Source organism: Arachis hypogaea, chromosome 12, assembly GCF_003086295.3.
Source record: "Arachis hypogaea cultivar Tifrunner chromosome 12, arahy.Tifrunner.gnm2.J5K5, whole genome shotgun sequence".
NCBI lineage: Eukaryota > Viridiplantae > Streptophyta > Magnoliopsida > Fabales > Fabaceae > Arachis > Arachis hypogaea.
Genome location: NC_092047.1, coordinates 65,375,562 through 65,382,847, shown reverse-complemented (window position 1 = coordinate 65,382,847; position 7,286 = coordinate 65,375,562). Strand labels below are relative to the sequence as shown.

Sequence of the window (7,286 nt, the reverse complement as noted above, 5' to 3'; positions counted from 1 at the left end):
GGTTCACCTAAGTAATTTACCTCTGCTATTGCAGGGTTTTCAGGATCATAAGCTTCTTCTTCAGAAGATGCCTCCTGAGTACTATTGGATACAGCTTGCATTCCATTCAGACTCTGAGAAATCATATTGACTTGCTGAGTCAATATTTTGTTCTGAGCCAATATGGCATTCAGAGTATCAATTTCAAGAACTCCCTTCTTCATAGGCGTCCTATTACTCACAGGATTCCTCTCAGAAGTGTACATGAACTGGTTATTAGCAACCATGTCAATGAGTTCTTGAGCTTCTGCAGGCGTTTTCTTTAGGTGAATGGATCCACCTGCAGAAGTATCCAATGACATCTTTGATAGCTCAGATAAACCATCATAGAATATATCCAGGATGGTCCATTCTGAAAGCATGTCAGAAGGACACTTTTTGGTCAGCTGCTTGTATCTTTCCCAAGCTTCATAGAGGGATTCACCTTCTTTCTGTCTGAAGGTTTGAACATCCACTCTAAGCTTGCTCAGCTTTTGAGGAGGAAAGAACTTGGCTAAGAAAGCCCTGACCAGCTTATCCCAAGAGTTCAGGCTGTCTTTGGGTTGAAAGTCCAACCACACTCTAGCTCTGTCTCTTATAGCAAAAGGGAAAAGCATGAGCCTGTAGACTTCAGGATCTACTCCATTAGTCTTAACAGTATCACATATCTACAAGAATTCAGTTAAGAACTGAAAAGGATCTTCGGATGGAAGGCCATGAGACTTGCAGTTCTGCTGCATCAGAGAAACTAATTGAGGTTTCAGCTCAAAGTTGTTTGCTCCAATGGCAGGAATGGAGATGCTTCTTCCATGTAAATTGGAATTTGGTGCAGTAAAGTCACCAAGCATTCTCCTTGCATTATTGTTGTTGGGTTCGGCTGCCATCTCCTTTACTTGTTCGAAATTTTCAATAAGGTTGTCTCTGGATTGTTGTAATTTAGCTTCTCTTAGTTTCCTCTTCAGAGACCTTTCAGGTTCTGGATCAGCTTCAACAAGAATGCCTTTTTCCTTGTTCCTGCTCATAAGAAAGAGAAGAGAACAAGAAAAGAAGAGGAATCCTCTATGTCACAGTAAAGAGGTTCCTTATTGTTAGTAGAAGAAGAAAAGGAATAGGGGTGAAGAAAAATGAAGAATCCAAACACAAGGGTAAGGATAGGAGCAGTGATGTGAGATGAAGAGAAGTGTTAGTAGATGAATAAATAATTAGAAGGAGATGAGGGAGAAGGATTTTCGAAAATTATTTTTGAAAAAGGGTTAGTGATTCGAAAATAGTTTTTGAAGAAGGTTAGTAATTTTCGAAAATTGAAATCAAAAATTAAAATAATTAGTTAATTAAAAAGAATTTTTGAAAAAGAGGGAAGATATTTTCGAAAATTAGAGAGAGTGAGTTAGTTAGGTAGTTTTGAAAAAGATAAGAAACAAACAAAAAGTTAGTTAGTTAGTTGAAACAATTTTGAAAATCAATTTTGAAAAGATAAGAAGATAAGAAGTTAGAAAAGATATTTTAAAATCAAATTTTTTTTTGAAAAAGATAAGATAAAAAGATATTTTTGAAAAGATATGATTGAAATTAGTTTTGAAAAAGATTTGATTTTTAAAATCACAATTAATGACTTGATTCACAAGAAATCACAAGATATGATTCTAGAACTCAAAGTTTGAATCTTTCTTAACAGGCAAGTAACAAACTTGAAATTTTTGAATCAAAACATTAATTGTTATTGTTATTTTCGAAAATTTGATATAAAAAAAATAAGAAAAATATTTTTGAAAAATATTTTTAGAATTTTCGAAAATAACTAAGAAAAATGGAAAAGATTTGATTTTTGAAAAAGATTTTGAAAAAGATAAGATTTTTAAATTGAAAATTTGATTTGACTCATAAAAACAACTAGATTTTAAAAATTTTTGAAAAAGTCAAATCTAATTTTTGAAATTTTAAGAGAGAGAAAAAAAAGAAAGATATTTTTTTTTATTTTTGAATTTTTATGATGACAGAGAAAAACATGCAAAATGATGCAATGCATGAGAATTTTGGATCAAAGTATGTGATGAATGCAAGAACACTATGAATATCAAGATGAACACCAAGAACACTTTGAATGTCAAGATGAACATCAAGAACTTATTTTTTTGAAAATTTTTATATGCAAAGAAAACATGCAAGACACCAAACTTAGAAATCTTTCATGTTTAGACTCTATGGATGCAAAAATGCACAAAAACAAGAAAAGATGCAAAATAAGAAAACATCAAGATCAAACAAGAAGACTTACCAAGAACAACTTGAAGATCATGAAGAACACCATGAATGCATGAATTTTTCGAAAAATGCAAGATGAATATGCAATTGACACCAAACTTTCAACTTGACTCAAGACTCAAACAAGAAACATGAAATATTTTTGATTTTTTATGATTTTATGATTTTTTTGTATTTTCTTTTAATTTTTTCGAAAATCATTTTGAAAAAAGAAAAATAAGGATTCCAAAATTTTTAATATGAATTCCAGGAATCTTATGCTCTTTAGTCTAAAGCTCCAATCAAAGGGTCAGGCAAGGCTTAATAGCCAGCCAAGCTTTAGTATGTAACTCAGACATGACATGCCTGACATTTCCTACAGCCAGCCAGGCTTCAACATGCTTCATGAAACACTAGAATTCATTCTTAAAAATTCTGAAGAAAAAATATATTTTTATTTAAAATTTTTTTTTTCGAAAACAGATGAGAATTTTTTGAAAGATTTTTGAAAATTTTTTTTTCTTTTGAAAAGAAAATAAAAAGAAAATTACCTAATCTGAGCAACAGGATGAACCGTCAGTTGTCCAAACTCGAACAATCCCCGGCAACGGCGCCAAAAACTTGGTACACGAAATTGTGAACTCTGGTAATGGCTCCAAAAACTTGGTGCTCTAATCTCAAATTCATAATTTGTCACAACTTCGATACAACTGACCAGCAAGTGCACTGGGTCGTCCAAGTAATAAACCTTACGTGAGTAAGGGTCGATCCCATGGAGATTGTTGGTATGAAGCAAGCTATGGTCACCTTGTAAATCTCAGTCAGGCGGATATAAAATAGTTATGGAGTTTTCGAAATTAAATAATAAAAGAAGGATAGAAACACTTATGTAATTCATTGGTGAGAGTTTCAGATAAGCGTGTAAAGATGCTTTCGTTCCTCTGAATCTCTGCTTTCCCACTGCCTTCATCCAGTCAGTCTTACTCCTTTCCATGGCTGGCTTTATGCAAGGGCATCACCGTTGTCAATGGTTACATCCCATCCTCTTGTGAAAATGGTCCAAATGATCTGTCACAGCACGGCTAATCATCTAAGGTTCTCGATCATGCTGGAATAGGATTCACTCTCCTTTTGCGTCTGTCACTATGCCCAGTACTCGCGAGTTTGAAGCTCGTCACAGTCATTCAATCCCAGAATCCTACTCGGAATACCACAGACAAGGTTTAGACTTTCCGGATTCTCATGAATGCCGCCATCAATCTAGCTTACACCACGAAGATTCTGATTAAGAGATCTAAGAGATAATCATTCAATCGAAGGTAGAACGGAAGTGGTTGTCAGGCACGCGTTCATGGGGAATGATGATGATTGTCACGTTCATCACATTCAGGTTGAAGTGCGAATGAATATCTTAGAAGCGGAATAAGTTGAATTGAATAGAAAACAGTAGTACTTTGCATTAATCTTTGAGGAACAGCAGAGCTCCGCACCTTAATCTATGGAGTGCAGAAACTCTACCGTTGAAAATACATAACTGAAAGGTCCAGGCATGGCCGAATGGCCAGCCCCCAAAACGTGATCTAAGATAGCATACAACTGATCAAAGATGTCTAATACAATAGTAAAAAGTCCTATTTATACTAAACTAGTTACTAGGGTTTACAGAAGTAAGTAATTGATGCATAAATCCACATCCGGGGCCCACTTGGTGTGTGCTTGGGCTGAGCTTAAATGTTCCACGTGCAGAGGCTCTTTCTGGAGTTGAACGCCAACTTTTGTGCCAGTTCGGGCGTTGAACTCCACTTTGCAACTTGTTTCTGGCGCTGGACGCCAGAATTGGGCAGAGAGCTGGCGTTGAACGCCAGTTTGCGTCGTCTAAACTTGGGCAAAGTATGCACTATTATATATTGCTGGAAAGCCCTGGATATCTACTTTCCAACGCAATTGGAAGCGCGCCATTTTGAGTTCTTTAGCTCCAGAAAATCCATTTTAAGTGCAGGGAGGTCAGAATCCAACAGCATCAGTAGTCCTTCTTCAACCTCTGAATCTGATTTTTGCTCAAGTCCCTCAATTTCAGCCAGAAAATATCTGAAATCACAGAAAAACACACAAACTCATAGTAAAGTCTAGAAATATGAATTTAACATAAAAACTAATGAAAACATCCCTAAAAGTAACTAGATTCTACTAAAAACATACTAAAAACAATGCCAAAAAGTGTATAAATTATCCGCTCATCACATTCTCATTATCATAATCTTCCAATTGTACCCGTATTTGACCCATTTTCACATCATTACCCTCCCCATAAAAATCGACCTTGTCCATAAGGTTGAAGGTTGGAAAGGGATTCCTGATATATGAAGCATCCTCCTAAGTAGCTTCTGAACTATGAGTATTTTGCCATTGGATCAAGAGTTGAGGAATAGATTCCTGACCCTTTATTATAGTGCGTTTTGCTAATACCTCTTGAGGATGCAAAATTGGACCAGCTTCAAAAGTTTCTTGAGGAAATGGCAGATATCGACTATTTAAATCATCATCAAACTTCTTAAGGACCGAAACATGAAAAACAGGATGAATCCGCGAATGCTCAGGTAATTCCAGCTTATAGGCAACGTGTCCCATCTTTTCAAGCACCGTAAAGGGACCAAAATATCGGAGGCCTAATTTCTGGTTCTTTCTCAATCTAGCTGAGTGTTGTCAATATGGTTGCAGCTTAACCAACACTTTCTCTCCGTGCTCAAAATTAACATTTCGACGTCTTTTATTTGCCTGAGACTTCATGTAAGCCTGTGATTTCTGCAATGAAGTCTTAAGTCTATCCAAAAGTGAGTCTCTTTCAGACAATAATTGTTGCAACTGTGGAGGATCAATAGGTGAGCGTTCATACCGAGCAACTCCCGGTGGTTCACGACCATACAATGCCTTAAAAGGTGACAGTCCAATGCTCCTATGATGATTGGTATTATACCAAAATTCAGCCCATGGTAAGTATTTGCTCCAGGTTTTAGGATGATCAAAAGAGAATCAGCGGAGATACATTTCCACACATCTATTCACCACTTCACTTTGGCCATCTGTGGCACGATGATAAGCTGAACTCATAGCCAAAACAGTACCTTGCAACATGAATAGTTGTTGCCAAAAGGCATTAATGAATACTTTTTCTTGATCCGAAACAATGGACTTAGGCATACCATGCAATTTAACAATATTAGCAACAAAGCAATCAGCCACACTTTTACTCGAGAAATCAGCCTTTAACGTCATAAAATGAGCATATTTTGTCAAACGATCAACTACAACTAATACCACAGTAAAGCCATGATGCACCACTATTTCGTGGTACATCTTGTGCTTAATGGAGTGGATTTTATCCATTAAACTCACACTTAATCATATAATTCGCATGTTTTACATTTTCCTTCCTAATTTTGTGCTATGATTGAAAACATGCTTCTTTGGCCTTAAATTTGCTATGTTTAATCCTTTCTTATTACCATTTGATGCCGTGATATGTGTGTTAAGTGATTTCAGGGTTTACAGGGCAGGAATGGCTTAGAGGACGGAAAGGAAGCATGCAAAAGTGGAAAGAATACAAGAAATTAAAGGAATTGCTGAGTTATCAAGCCTGACCTCTTCGTACTAAATCGGCCATAACTTGAGCTATAGAGGTCCAAATGAGGCAGTTCTAGTTGCGTTGGAAATCTAACATCCGGGGCTTCGAAATGATATATAATTTGCCATAGTTGTTATGCTGTTAGGTGATACGGACGCGTGGATCACTGACACATAAAATTGTTGTCGGTAAGGAATTTCACAAAATATTTACGTTGCAAGTATAGCTCCAAACCAACAAACAACTCTCACATCAAATTAAATTTTAGGTTTTGTCACAAGTAACAAACCCCAAAGAATTAACCGAAGTATTTAAACTCCGGGTCGTCTCACAAGGAATTGCAATGAAGTGCTCAATTATTGGCTATGAAGGATGTAAGGGGGGGTTTGATTTGATAAGCGGACAATAAAATAAATGACAAGGAAAGTATATCAAGCAAATAACTAAAGAAAGCAAGTAATAAAAAGAGAGACATTCATGACAAGGGTTGAGATCATAGGCTTTCTATCCTAGTCATACAATGATTAATTCATCTTATTTAGTCAACTCCAACAAATGGAAGAAGGTATCATGTTATCTTCACATAGGGAGAATGTTAAACAAGACTAATTAATCATGTCACAATTATAAACAAGAATTTATCTCATTACGTCATCTCCAACATTGGAAGAAGGTATCATATTATCTTCCATGAGAGAAAGTCTAACAAGACTAGCTAATCTCAATCCAAAAGTCCTAATCAACTTACTAATTAAATTAGCAAAAGATTAGCGTCAATGGAAATAATATTAGCTAACAACTCTAGATCACCAACATGAGTTGGGTTTTTATGACTCAAGATTGCCTAATTACTCTTTCCAAGCCAAGAATGCTCAAAATCTACTCTAAACACTTGGTGGATACTAAAGGGAAAGCATGGTAGATGAGCAAGAATAGTAAAATCTACCAACTACAAATTGCAAGGAAACAAGATCAACAACTCAAATCAACAATAAAGAGACATCAAACATTAAATTGCATTAAAAGTAAATCAAATCCAACAAGAGCATCCATGAACATAAAAGAGAAATTAACACTATAAATCATGAGAATGAAAGTGTAGAAGCAAGAAATCATAAAAGAAACAAGATGAAAACATGTAATTAAACCTAGATCTAAGATGGAAATTAACCTAACCTAATTCTAGAGAGAAGAGGGAGCTTCTCTCTCTAGAAACTAACCTACATGATGCTAATGCTACAAACAATTGCTCCCCCCTTGCCCAAGCTTGAATTCTACATGAAATAGCATTAGAAATGAGTTGGGTTGGGCCCAAAGTGCTTCAGAAATCGCTGGAGGCGATTTCACTTTAGTGGGCCACGGACAGCATCGGCGTGCACGCGTACATGGCGCATGCACACCACTT

At 36.0% G+C, this 7,286-nt stretch overlaps 1 non-coding gene across 1 annotated transcript; it reads left to right on the top strand.

The window, feature by feature from the left end:
- The first annotated feature begins 395 nt into the window (after nt 1-395).
- On the top strand, nt 396-503 carry LOC112731532 (small nucleolar RNA R71). Its single transcript, XR_003167306.1, has one exon. It is a non-coding gene; the product is annotated as a small nucleolar RNA R71 (small nucleolar RNA).
- Nucleotides 504-7,286: the final 6,783 nt, after the last annotated feature.